The sequence below is a fragment of the Elaeis guineensis genome, chromosome 2 (genome assembly GCF_000442705.2).
Source record: "Elaeis guineensis isolate ETL-2024a chromosome 2, EG11, whole genome shotgun sequence".
Taxonomy (NCBI): domain Eukaryota; kingdom Viridiplantae; phylum Streptophyta; class Magnoliopsida; order Arecales; family Arecaceae; genus Elaeis; species Elaeis guineensis.
In genome coordinates this window covers 75,037,035-75,050,433 of record NC_025994.2, presented here as the reverse complement: position 1 = coordinate 75,050,433, position 13,399 = coordinate 75,037,035, and positions in this window count along the sequence as shown.

Below are 13,399 nucleotides of genomic sequence, written 5' to 3'. Positions count from 1 at the left end.
GGTTTGAATCTAAGCTAGTAGTATAGGAATAATCTTCTTTATATCAATTAAAGTAACCATCTAGCAATGATATCTGACATCCGAATAGGTTGAAAGATTGCAAAGCATCATTCAAGAACCTATTGGCATATGATTACCGTATATTCATCTCTTTGATCTAAATGCTCAAGATAATCTAGGGTTTAACTGTCAACCATGATATGATCATTCACATTATATTTTAATTTTTTAAATCCATCACATAGATTACCCCGATCAAGATTTTATTGAATTGAAACATACTAATACGTTAACTCCTACTTATTCGAAGAGGTCAATTCCATCTTGACTCACACACTGACTTTGCAAGTACTTGACTATACCCAAAAATCTTTCATCACTGAATTAAAAATTCAGATAATCCAGCATTAAAGCACAGTGAGTTGCTTGCAAGTCACCGTGGTGATCTCAGATCAGAGGGATACATACATATATCCTTCGTGACTTACTCTTGACAGTAGAGCACTCAGCAGTTGGTCACATTCAGTAAGCTGTACTCCTATGTCTCACTTACATGCCATGCCAGTATCTCCACTCTCTATGGTTAAGAAGACATGGTTAAGAGAATAACCAACGTACATGGCACACAACGACCTATATTTAATATAGCTATCGTCCTAATAATAGTATATCATTTGATCGTGAATTTAAGATTTAAAACTAAATAATATATCCTCCTATATCGAATCAAATAGTCTTAAAGATTTCATCACATAACAGGAGTTCAAAATAACATGTACACAATGATGAGAAAATCAAATAATATTATTAATTCAATAATTCATATACAATTACAATGATAAGTTCAATCATCAACAAGCTGACGATTGACTTTAGGTCATAATTTCTAACAACTCCCACTTGGACTAAAGCCAATCGGTGTAGTATCGTACATCCATCTTTGATTTATAATCTTCAAACTTCTTGACATCGAGGGCTTTAATAAATGAGTCAGTCAGATTCTTCTTTCTGTCGATCTTTTGAAGCTCGACGTCACCTCGATCCACGATCTCTCGGATTAGGTGGTAGCGACACAGAATGTGCTTGGTCTGCTGATGTGACTTCGATTCCTTCACTTAAGCAATAGCACCAGTGTTGTTGTAGTACAATAAGATGAGGCCATCAAGAGAGGATGCCACTCTGAGCTTGTTGATGAACTTCCATAACCACACATCTTCCTTCACAGTATTGGATGCCATGATATATTTTGCCTCGCAAGTAGAGTTGGCCACAGTGTACTGCTTGAAACTCTTCCAGTAGATTACTCCACTGTTCAGGATATAAATATATTCTAACATACTCTTACTATCATCATGATCTGACTAAAAATTAAAATCTGTAAATCTCACAAGTTTTAAGTCGGATTCTCCATAGATAAACCACTGATCCTTAGTATTTCTCAAATACTTAAGGATGGTCTTTACGACCTTCCAGTAGTTCTCATCTGGATCAGATTAGTATCTACTTACTACCCCTAGTGAGTATGTCATGTTCGATCTCGTACATGTCATGGTGTACATAATAGATCTCACTGTTGAATTATATAAAATTCTACTCATATGTTCTCTCCCTTGAGAAATTGTCAGACAATCACTCTTCGAGAGAGAAATTTCTTGGCCTATTGGAAGATAGTCTTTCTTAAAATTCTTCATGCTGAACCTTTTCAGCATAGTATCAATGTACGTCGACTAAGATAATCCAAGCAACTTTTTAGATCTATCTCTATAGATCTTCATCCCAAGAATATAGGATGCTTCTCCCAAATCTTTCATGAAAAACTATGATGACAACCAAACCTTTATTCCCTATAATGCAGGGATGTCATTTCTGATTAAGAGAATATTATCTACATGCAAAATAAGAAATACTATCACAGAGTTATTAACCCACTTGTATATGCAAGATTCTTTTCCATTCTTAATGAAGCCATACATTTTGATCACTTTATCAAAATGCATATTCCAACTCTGAGATATCTACTTAAGTCCATAAATAGACCTCTGAAGCTTGCACACCTTAGACTTATTTGTGGATATAAAATCTTCAGGTTGTATCATATACACATTTTCTTCCAGCTTTCTATTTAGGAAGACTGTTTTCACATTCATTTACCAGATTTCATAGTCCAGATATACTGCTATCATAAGCATGATCTGAATGGAGTTAAGCATTGCCACAGGAGAAAATATCTCATCATAGTCAATATCATAATGCTAACGATAATCCTTGGCAACTAGATGGGCTTTATAGGTCTTCACCTTTTCATCTGCACTCTTCTTCTTTTTAAAGATCCACTTACACCCCTGTAGATTTTATCTCTTTAGGTGAGTCAACCAATATCCATATATCATTGACCTTCATGGACTCCATTTCAGATTTCATGGCTTCCAGCCACTTATTGGAGTCAAACCTCTGCATTGCATCCATATAGGTAATCGAATTCTCATTGTTCTCATCGAGTTCAACTGGATCACTGTCTCAGATCAAAAAATTATAGTATTTATCCAGTTGATGTGATACTCTATCGGATCTCCTTAAAGATGTATCTACAATAGGTTTCAAATTTGATCTAATCAAATTTGACTCTATAGGTCTACTAGATTGTGTCGGTTCTTCTACCAATTAAACTTCATCAAGTTCAATCTTTAAGGCATTAGTTTCTTCCCCAAGGAACTTCTTTTTTAGAAAAACTGTCCTATTGCTGACGAACACCTTCTATTCATCAGCATGGTAGAAATAATACCCCTTGATCTCTTTTGGATATCCTACAACTAAATATTTGTCAGACTTAGATCCAAGCTTGTCAATTTTTAAATGTTTGACATAAATCGGACATCCCCAAATTCTAAGGTGAGAGAGTACTAGCTTATGTTCTGTCTATATCTTATGTGGTGTTTTACTCATGGACTTGCTTGAAACTTTATTTAAAATATAATAAGTTGACTCGAATGTATATCTCCAAAAAGAGATTGGTAGACTTGCAAAGCCCATCATAGACCGAACCATATCCAACAAAGTTTGATTCCTTCTTTTCGACACACGATTATGCTGTGGTGTTCCAGGAGAGGTCCATTATGAGAGAATCCTATTCTTTTCTAAGTATGTCAAAAATTTACTGGAGAGATATTCACCTCCTCAATTGGATCGGAGAGTTTTAATACTCTTTACAGTTTGTTTCTCTACTTCATTACAGAATTATTTGAATATTTTAAATAATTCTGACTTATGTGTCATTAAATAGATGTACCCATACCTCGATAGATTATCTGTAAATATAATAAAATAAAAATATCCATCTCTGACATTGATATTCATCAATCCACATACATCAGTATGTATCAGACCTAAAATTTCACTGGCTCGCTCACTTTTTTCAGTAAAATGTGACTTGATCATTTTTTCAAGAAGATAGGACTCATAGGTTGGAAGTGATTCACAATCACAGATTTTGAAGATTCTCTTTTGTGTCAATCTATTTATTCTGTTCTTATTAACATGACCTAACCTAAAGTACCAAAGATAGATATTGGAGACATCACTAATTCTAGGACATTTGCTGGACATATACATTACACTAACAGATTGTGATAAAATGTAAATTTTATTGTTCAGCTGTCCATTCATCACATTAACATCATTCATAATGGTATTAAAATTATCTCTTTTTATTGAAATTTTATAACCGTACATGGCCAAGAGGCCTACAGAAATAATGTTCAATAAAAAAGAAGAACAAAAATGACATTCATTAAGAATAATTATATTGAACTTAAATACAAGCTTAATAATTTCTAACACTAGAACTGAAACTGATCTTCTATCTCTAACACTAAGAAATCTTTCATCTTCTTCAAATCTCCTACTGACCTGCAGACCCTGCGATGAATTACAAATATTAAAAGAGCTTCTGATATCTAATACCCAGATAGTAGAATTATAAATTAAGAAATTACAAGATGTTATCATATAATTACCTTGTCCAGTAACAACTTGCTTCTTTCTCGATCTGTTCGAATGCAGGGAGGCAATGTACCGAGGATAATTCCTCTTCTAGTGCCTCTGCTTCTTACAATAGAAGCATTCCACTTGACTCTAATCAGATTTGGGTTTCTTGATCTGACAGGACTTGGGTGCCCCAGCATTTTGCATCCTTTTCTTGTTCTTCTTGTTCTTCTTTCTTTTTTTAAAGGATTGATGTCTAGAAGAAGACCCTCCCATAATATTCATCGACTCCTTATGGAGTTGGTGATTTTTTTCAAAGTTATGCAGCAACCCCAGCATACCATGGTAGTTGACTGCAGACTTTGTCATTCGATAATAAGTAAGGAAAGGGAGGTAGTGATCACTATCATAGGTGGTCAAGAATAAAAACCAACTCAAACTATATAGATAGGATGAGTCGGGATCGTTTCCAAGGAGATCTAGGGTGATTATCTTTTTTTTTAAGAAAGAAATAAAAGAAAATTGATTGTAGAAGGATTAAAAAGAAATAGAATAGCAAGAATTAAACTAAAAGTATAAATTAATTTGTGAAAGAAAATAAGTCAGAAAAATAACCCAAAAATTTCAAATCCACCATGCAAATTAATTTTTTTTTTATATTATAATATTAATTCTTGTGATTAAGATATTAGTATAGCTTATATTTAAGGGGTACAGACTGTATCAGTAGATTACGGCTCGTCCTATCAAAGTATAAACTATCTAAATTTAATTACATAATATAAGATTTAATCTAACATGTCACGATCTATCTCTCCTAAGCATGTACAGTATCCAGAGATCACGGCACGTCAGTGAAGGATATAAGTCGTGTAGGCTAGATTAATACCTCAAAATATATATATATATAAAATAAAAGTATAACTTTATTGTATGAAAATTAAATATAAGAAAAAAATAAAAATCTATTTATAAGCTTCATCGTATTTCCAGGTTGAAGTGATTTAGCCACACATCAAGATCTCTAGCTCCATATTCATCCTTTCTCTTGGATCCTTAAACTTTTTTTATTTTTTTCTCTAATTTTTTTCTGCTTTTCTACTAATTTTTTCTTATCTCCACTCTTATTTTTGGACCTCTTATTTATAGATAAATTTTTTACCTTTTTTTGGTAGCGAAAGGAGTCCTAAAATTCGTAAAACTCGTATAATACCCGTTTGAAAAATTTTTGACTGTCGGATTGTATTTGGACCATCCAGATCAGCCCAAAAATTGTTAATCAAATCCTTATCAGGGTTAGAAACCACCACAGCTATCCGATCACACATCTGATGAATTTTCAATCATTGATCAGTGCCTGTTATCTCTTATCCACCGTCGGGACGAACAGCAGCCATTGGATCAGCCATCGGATAGATTTTCAATCGTCGGATCGTGCTCAAAATCTTTTCTTCTGATTAGTTCTCAACCAGCAATCAACAGTAGCTATCAGATCTCATTTTGGATGAATTTGAGCTGTCAGATCACGCACTGGGAGTGGGCCACCTCCGCTAGATATGGAACAATGAAACCTCAGCCGTCCGATCATGTATCTGGAGTGATCTCCACCATCGGATCATGCAAATTTCTTCTGCCTGCCTATAAGCCATGCCATAGACCGTGAACCTATTCTAATGGACTGTGCCATTACTTCTGTAGATCGAGCGGCCGGTCCACTATGCACCGAAGGTAATTTTTAATATTTTTAAGGATATTTTTGCTTTGACTTTTGCCTAAAAAATTAGAAAAAATATACATTAAATTTTTCATTAATTCTTTAATATTTTGGTGCTTAAATTACTTAATTAAATCAACATCTATTTTTCATAAATATGCCCTAATTTTATTTTTTTTAAAAATTATTTATTTTTATAAAAAATCTAATTTATTTATAAAATTAGATTTTTAAGAAGATGTTAGCATCATAAATTATCAAAAATATCTTCAATAAATATAAAAATATATCACTTATCACACCTCTCAACTTGAACTTTGCTCGTCCTTGAGTAAAGAAAGAATTTAGAATTAAATATCATTTAACTTAAAATTTTAATTTTTATCAAATAATTTTCAAAATGACCATTGATATTCAGTAGAGCATGAGCGAGATATGTCATTGGAGTATTAATACTAATCAATGTGGAAGTTAAGCTAAGAATACTAAATATTTTTTGAATTTTTTTAAATTATTTCTATCTTTATCTCCAAATCATTAACCTTTATATGGACAAGTATATTGTTACTTCCATCCATTATTTATTGATTTTTTTTTTTGATAATTTTTTTTAACATTGTATCGCTATTGAATGTCTTAATCCCTTAAACTTTTTGTTTGACCTATGTAGTGAGTTTTCAGCCAATGACTCCCAAACCAGATGACTTTAGGGTACTAGGTATAAAATATCCCTCGGACCTACTTGCTCGAATTAAACAGGCTACGAGTTAAAACTAACTTTACAATAAAGCTTCTTTGCCCTTCATATCTTTTGACGTGAAACTTAATATTTTCTTAGGCAAAGAGACCCAATTACTCAGCATGAAGTATTTTATTTTTTTTTATTTTTTTTAAATATGAAGAAATATATAGTTACCTTACACAAGCCCATAGGAAATAAACTCTCCTTTGATGCTGGTAAAAAAGTTTAAAAATATTCAAAGAAAACTATTTAAGTTCTAAACTTAACTTTTTATTGAGTTTTCTTAATACTTGATCCCTCAATATCTCACAAACTCTCTAGTCTGTACATCAATTTTCTTTTAAAAATACTTGGTTTAACTCGATTCTTAAATATAATCAGGTGCTTAAATGCTACATACTAATTTACTTGATGACTTTAAAAAAAATTATTATTATTTTCTAAATATTCTCTCCCACCAACTTAATCAACATTGTCCTTAATGGAGTAGAAAAAATAAAGGATGCATAAAAAGAGAAAAAAAAAGAGAGATGTCACCTGATCCAGATATCTTTTCAAAATTAGTTCTTCCCCCAACTTAGTCAATATTATCCTCAAATCCTTACAACAGATACGAAGTAAGACTTGATTAAAATATAAAAGAAAGCAAAAGCAAAATCTGGAATTGGGTTGCTTCCCAGAAAGTGCTAAATTTATCATCTTCAGCCAAATCATATTTATTAACAGGTGCTTCCATACAGAGTGATCCATTATTCCTATAAAAAATGAAGATCAGTTAAAATAAAGTAAAAAAAAAAAATTGAGTTGCCTTCCAAAAAGTGCTAAGTTTCAAGTCTTCAGTCGGACTGAACCCATGATACAGAATCAATCAGAATAAATAGGCTCATGGAGAACTATGGCCTCCTCCTCAATTTCAATAGGCAACTCCAAAAATGATTTCAATTGTTATTTATTTACTTTAAAAGTAGCACCATTGCTTGGATTTTTGATCTCTACAGCCCATGAGGAAAAACTTCTTTTACTATATAGGGCTCTGTCCATCTAGATCTAAGTTTTTCAGAAAATAAATGTAGCCTAGAGTTATACAAAAGAACTTTTTGATCAGATGAAAATAATTTTCTAAGCATTGCTTGATCATGAAATATCTTAGTTCGTTCTTTATATATCTTAGCATTGTCATATGCCTCATTCCTAATTTCTTCAAGTTCATCAATTTGTAGCTTCCTATGTTGTCCAGCCTCGTCTAGATCCATGTTCAACTTTTTGATAGCCCACATAGCCCTATGTTCAAGCTCGACTGGCAAGTGACATGCTTTACCAAATACAAGCCTATAAAGAGATATTCCTAAGTTGGTTCTGAAGGCAGTGCGATATGCCCAAAGAGCATCCATTAGCTTCAATGACCAATCTTTTCTATTGGTGCTCACAGTCTTCTCTAGGATTTATTTGATTTGATGATTTGAAACTTCAACTTGTCCACTAGTCTGGGGGTGATAGGGTGTGGCCAATTTATAGGTGATATTATATTTTTTCATTAGGGTTACAAAGCATCGATTACAAAAATATGTTCCCTAATCACTTATAATGGCTCTAAAGATTCCAAAATGAGAGAGAATATTTTTTTTTAGAAATTTGATAACAATTTTGCTATCATTTGATCTACACGGTATAGCCTCTACCCATTTGGACATGTAATCGACAGCCACTGAGACATATTCATTCTCGAAAGAGTTTGAAAGTGATCCCATGAAATCAATTTCCCACACATCAAAAATCTCAATAACTAAGATCAGATTTAATGGCATCATGTCTTTTTTTGTGATCCGTTCTACTTGTTGACACCTAGTGCAGCTTTTACAGCACTCATGTGCATCCTTAAACAAATTGAGCTAATTGAATCCACATTAAAAAATTTTGCAACAGTTTTCTTGGATCCAAAGTGGCCACCGCAAGCTTGGTCATGATAAAAGGATAAGATATTTTTGATCTCATGGTCTGGGACACATCTTCTAATGATTTGATCAATATATTATTTAAATAGATATGGATCATCCCAACTAAAATACTTTACTTGAGCAAAAAAATTATGTTTGTCCTGAGTGATCCAGTAAGAGAGAATCCTACCAGTGGATAAATAATTAACAATATCAGTGTACCATGGTTCTTTGGTCACGGATATGAGTTGTTCATCAAGAAAGACTCTTCGATTAATGGTTCGTTAGAGGGTGCATCAGTCAATCAAGACAAGTGATCAGCCACTATATTTTTGGTTCCTTTCTTATCCCTGATTTCTAGGTTAAATTTTTGAAGAAGTAAAATCCATCAGATCAAACGTGCTTTTGCATCTTTCTTTGTTAAGAGATATCTAATGGCTGAGTGATCAATGTATACAATGACATGTGACCCAACCAAATAAGATCTAAACTTTTCAAGGATAAAGATGATAGCCAAGAACTCTTTTTCAATGGTTGAGTAGTTAAGCTGTGCATCATTAAGGGTCCTATTGACATAGTAAATAACTCATGGCAACTTATCAATTCTTTATCCTAAAATGGCTCTGATGGCATGATCTGATGCATCACACATGAGTTTGAAGGGTTGAGTCCAATCAGATGGATGAATGATGGGTGTAGATATCAATGCCTTTTTAAGATGCTTAAAAGAATCGAGGCACTCAGAAGTGAAATCAAATTTAACATCTTTGGCAAGAAGATTGATCAGTGATCGAGCTATTTTGCTAAAATTTTTTATGAATCTCCTATAGAAGCCAGCATGTCCTACGAATGAGTGAATTTATTTGACTAATTTGGATGGTAAAAGATTTACAATCAAGTCTACTTTGGCTTTATCCACTTCGACTTTATCCACTTCAATTTTCTTCTTTGAGATAACATGGCCAAGTACTATGCCTTCTTTGACCATGAATTGGTATTTTTCTTAATTAAGTACTAAGTGTTTCTCCTTACACCTTTCTAAGACCAGTTTTAGGTGATGTAGGCACTCGAAGAAGGTGGAGCCAAAGATGAAAAAATTATCCATGAATATTTCTAAAAATCTCTCGATCATATCAATAAAGATGCTGGTCATGCACCTTTGAAAAGTAGATAAAACATTACATAAATGAAAGGGCATGCATCTATAGGTAAAAATTTCAAATGGACAGGTAAATGTGGTCTTCTCTTGGTCCTCTGGTGCTATAGAAATCTGGTTATAACCAAAATATCCATCAAAAAAATAATAGAACTCATGTCCGACTAACCTTTCCAACATCTGGTCAATGAATGGTAGGGAAAAATAGTCCTTTCTTGTGGCTACATTCAGTTTTATGTAATCAATACAGACTCTCTATCCAGTTTAGACTCTAGTAGCACTAACTCATTTGCTCTGTTTTGGACCACTGTTACTCCTGACTTTTTAGGCACTACTTGAATTGGGCTAACCTATGAACTATTTGAAATGGGGTAAATAATTTTATTGTTTAGTAACTTGAGAATCTCTTTCTTCACTACCTCCTTCATAGCTGGGTTAAGTCTCCTTTGGGGGTCTCTAATTGGCTTGACTTCCTTTCCTAAATGAATTCGATGTTGGACAATTGAAGGGCTGATCCCTTTGATGTCAGTCATGGTCCAGCCTATGGCTTTCTTATTCTTTCTGAGGATAGCTAAAAGTTTCTCCTCTTGGATTTGATCTAGGTCTGATACGATGATTATGGATAGGGTTTCTAATGGACCTAGGTACATATATTTAATGTACTCAGGGAGTATTTTGAGTTCTAATTTTGGTGCTTTCCTAATCGATGGCTTGTGTATTGGTTCATGCATCCTTACAAGTAGTTCGACAGATGGTTGCCATTGTGGATGAACTCTCTAATCACTAGATGGAGAAATTTTATAAACTATTTTAGATTCTTGATCTGACCAGAGATTACAATCAAAATCTTCTTCTCCTAGGTCAATGTTCTCATAGATCTCATCCTGGATCAGGTTTGCATCAACGAGTTGGTCACTTTTGTTTTCAAGATTGAAAATATTAAAATCAATGGTCATGTTTCCAAATGAAAGCTTCATGAGTCCATTACGATAATTGATTAGAGCATTGGTGGTTGCTAAGAATGATCTTCCTAAGATTACTAAGATGTGATCTTTTGGATTAATCACTGGTTCAGTCTCGAGGATCACAAAATTTATAGGGTAAATGAAATTGCTGATCTTGATTAACACATCCTCCATAACTCCTTTGGAGACCCTCACTGATCGATCTGCCAATTGCAATATGATTTCTGTAGATTGTAATTCTCTTATCCCCAGTTTTTTATAGACCGAATAAGGTAAGATGTTCACACTAGTCTCTAAATCTAATAAGGCCCTGTCAATAATGGTTTCCCTAATGATACAAGAGATTGTAAGAGACTCTGAATCTTTGTACTTAACAAGCATGTGGCTCGATAGATATGAGCTCACACTGGCCGTCAAAAAAGATTTTTTGAAAACATTGGTGGTCTTCTTCTTTGTGCATAGGTCTTTGAGAAATTTGACGTATGTAGGAACTTGTTGGATCATGTCTAATAGAGAAATATTTACTTTCACTTATTTAAACATCTCTAAGATTTGATCTATATGGGCTGAGTGTCTGTTGGACCTAAGTCTATTTAGAAAAGAAGCTATAGGATTGGTGGGTGATGTCTTGGCTTGCTTAAACCCTGAGATAGATTCTGCAAGTGACTTGGGTGTTTTGTCAATCTCTGTTGACTCTTTAGACTTATCTGGATCCTTAAACTCGATCTGATCGATCACTTGCTCATGAAGTGATTTAGACAATGGGTCATCTTACTCTTTAGGTGTACCGATATGGTTGTCTACTTGTTTTCCAAATCTTAAGATGTGAATTGCATTTAATTGGTTGATCTAGGCTCCTTGTTATAGTCCTTGATTGTTCTGAGTTCTATGATTAGCCTTGGGTTGACTCGGTAGTTTATCTTTTTTTCTTTCACTCACAGCCGTGATTAATTGACCTAACTGCATCTCTAAACGGGCAATAGCCTGGGTGTTAGAAGTTAAAAGGTGGCCCATGGTCTGTATGAAGTTGTTTAGTATAGTGTTAGTGCTTGCAGTCAATTTTACTAGGATTTCTAGACTCTTTTCTAGTGAGTTAAGCCTTTGATCATTACTGAAACCTGATGGGTTATTTGATGATTGAGTGGATCTGGGGTTGGACTGAGTGAAGGCAGATCTATTTGAGTTTGACCCTTGTGACCAAAAAAAATTAGGGTGGTTTCTCCATCCTGAATTGTACGTTGGTGCATGGGGGTCATTTGTTGGTCTTTGATAGGCTACGTTCACCTGTGCTACTTCATTCTCGACTGGACTCATCAAGAAAGGACATCCTTCTATTGTGTGGTCAGTGGCATTACTCCTATTGCAAGTGGATGTTGTAACTTGGTTCACTTCAATGTGTCCCTTGAGTTTTAAGGTCTCTATCCTACGGATCAAAGATGCAAATTTAGCCTCTTCAGCTAGGGAAGATTGAACTTGATATACACCCCCTCTTGAAGGTAAGAGTCTATCGGGTTCCCTAGTAATCTTCCATTGTAGGCTCTTTTCTACTAGGTCCTCTAAAAATTGTCAGGCTTCTATAGGCTTTTTATTCATGAATTGACCCTGACACATTAATTCTAACATGGTTCTAGTATTTGGGTCTAGTCCTTCTTCAATGATTTGGCACAGCCTCCAAGTTTCTATTCCATGGTGTGGGTATTGTTGGGTGGATGTCTGGCCAGGACACTACCTCCCAAGACCTTTTCAGTACCACGCGATGCACCAGGAAGAAAGAAGAAACAAAACAAAAAGAAAAACAATCAAAATACGTAGATCAGCTACAAAAGGGCTCACCTCCATGAGGCATGCAAACTTCATTATGAAAAAAAAAATTTTACAAGAGGAGACCTCACCCTCAACCCTTGTACACCCAATTCTCTCTCACTAGAAGTTTCCCTCACAAAAACTCTCTCTCTCTTGGAAGACCCCCTGAACCCCAGAAGTGCCTGGCGACCGCTGTCCAAAAGCCTCCTGCTCCTTGTCTTTCAGCGCTTCCACCTCTCTCTTCTCTCGGGTTCTCGTACGGCGTAAAAAACCAACCACACATCCTCTCTGTTATCGATCAGCCCTATTTAAAGGGCTTAAAACTTGATTAGAGATGGATTAGGAGTCCTAAACAAAGCCAGATAACCTCTGGACTGTCGGATCAAGACCGGGAGCCACCCATGCCCTCAGATCGTGCTCCGGTCCATAGAATAGTGCCGTGGACCGCGAGAAATGCATGGGAAACACCCACGCGGTCCATAGGCCCAGCCATGTACCGCCCGATCCATGATGGATCGGTGCAAAGGGCCAGCAGGCCGCCTGGGCCTAGGCCGGCCCGCACCCGTGCGTAGGCCTGCGCGCGCCTGGGCCGCATGCCCGGCTGGGCCGTGCGCTCGCCTGGGCCACGCGCTCGCCTGGGCTGCCCGCCCGTGTGGGTCGCGCATCCCGCGCGGACCTGGGTCGTGCATCCCGCGCGCCGCCTCCTGCGGCTGCGACGCTGCCGCCCGCCACCGGTCGCCGGTGGTCCTCCGCCACCTCGAATCTAATACCGACTTCAAAAGCTCGTATCTCCTCCATCCGAGCTCTATTTTAGGTGATTTTAGTCTCGTTGGACTCCATTTTTCATTGCAAACCTCACTGTGGGCTCAATATGGGCTGAATCTTGAGGCATCAAATCCTAACAATCTTCATCTCGACTCGATATTCGGCATCCTCCAAACTCTGAGAGCTTCTGGATCTCCTCGCCCCCATGCCCTGGGGCAATCGCCTGCTGATCATGGATGGGAAAACATGGGAGTCGAGCCAGGCTGCTCGATCTCATCTCCATCGTATGCTGTGCTCCTCCTGACCTGAGACCTGCTCGGGGCATCATCCTGTGGCAAT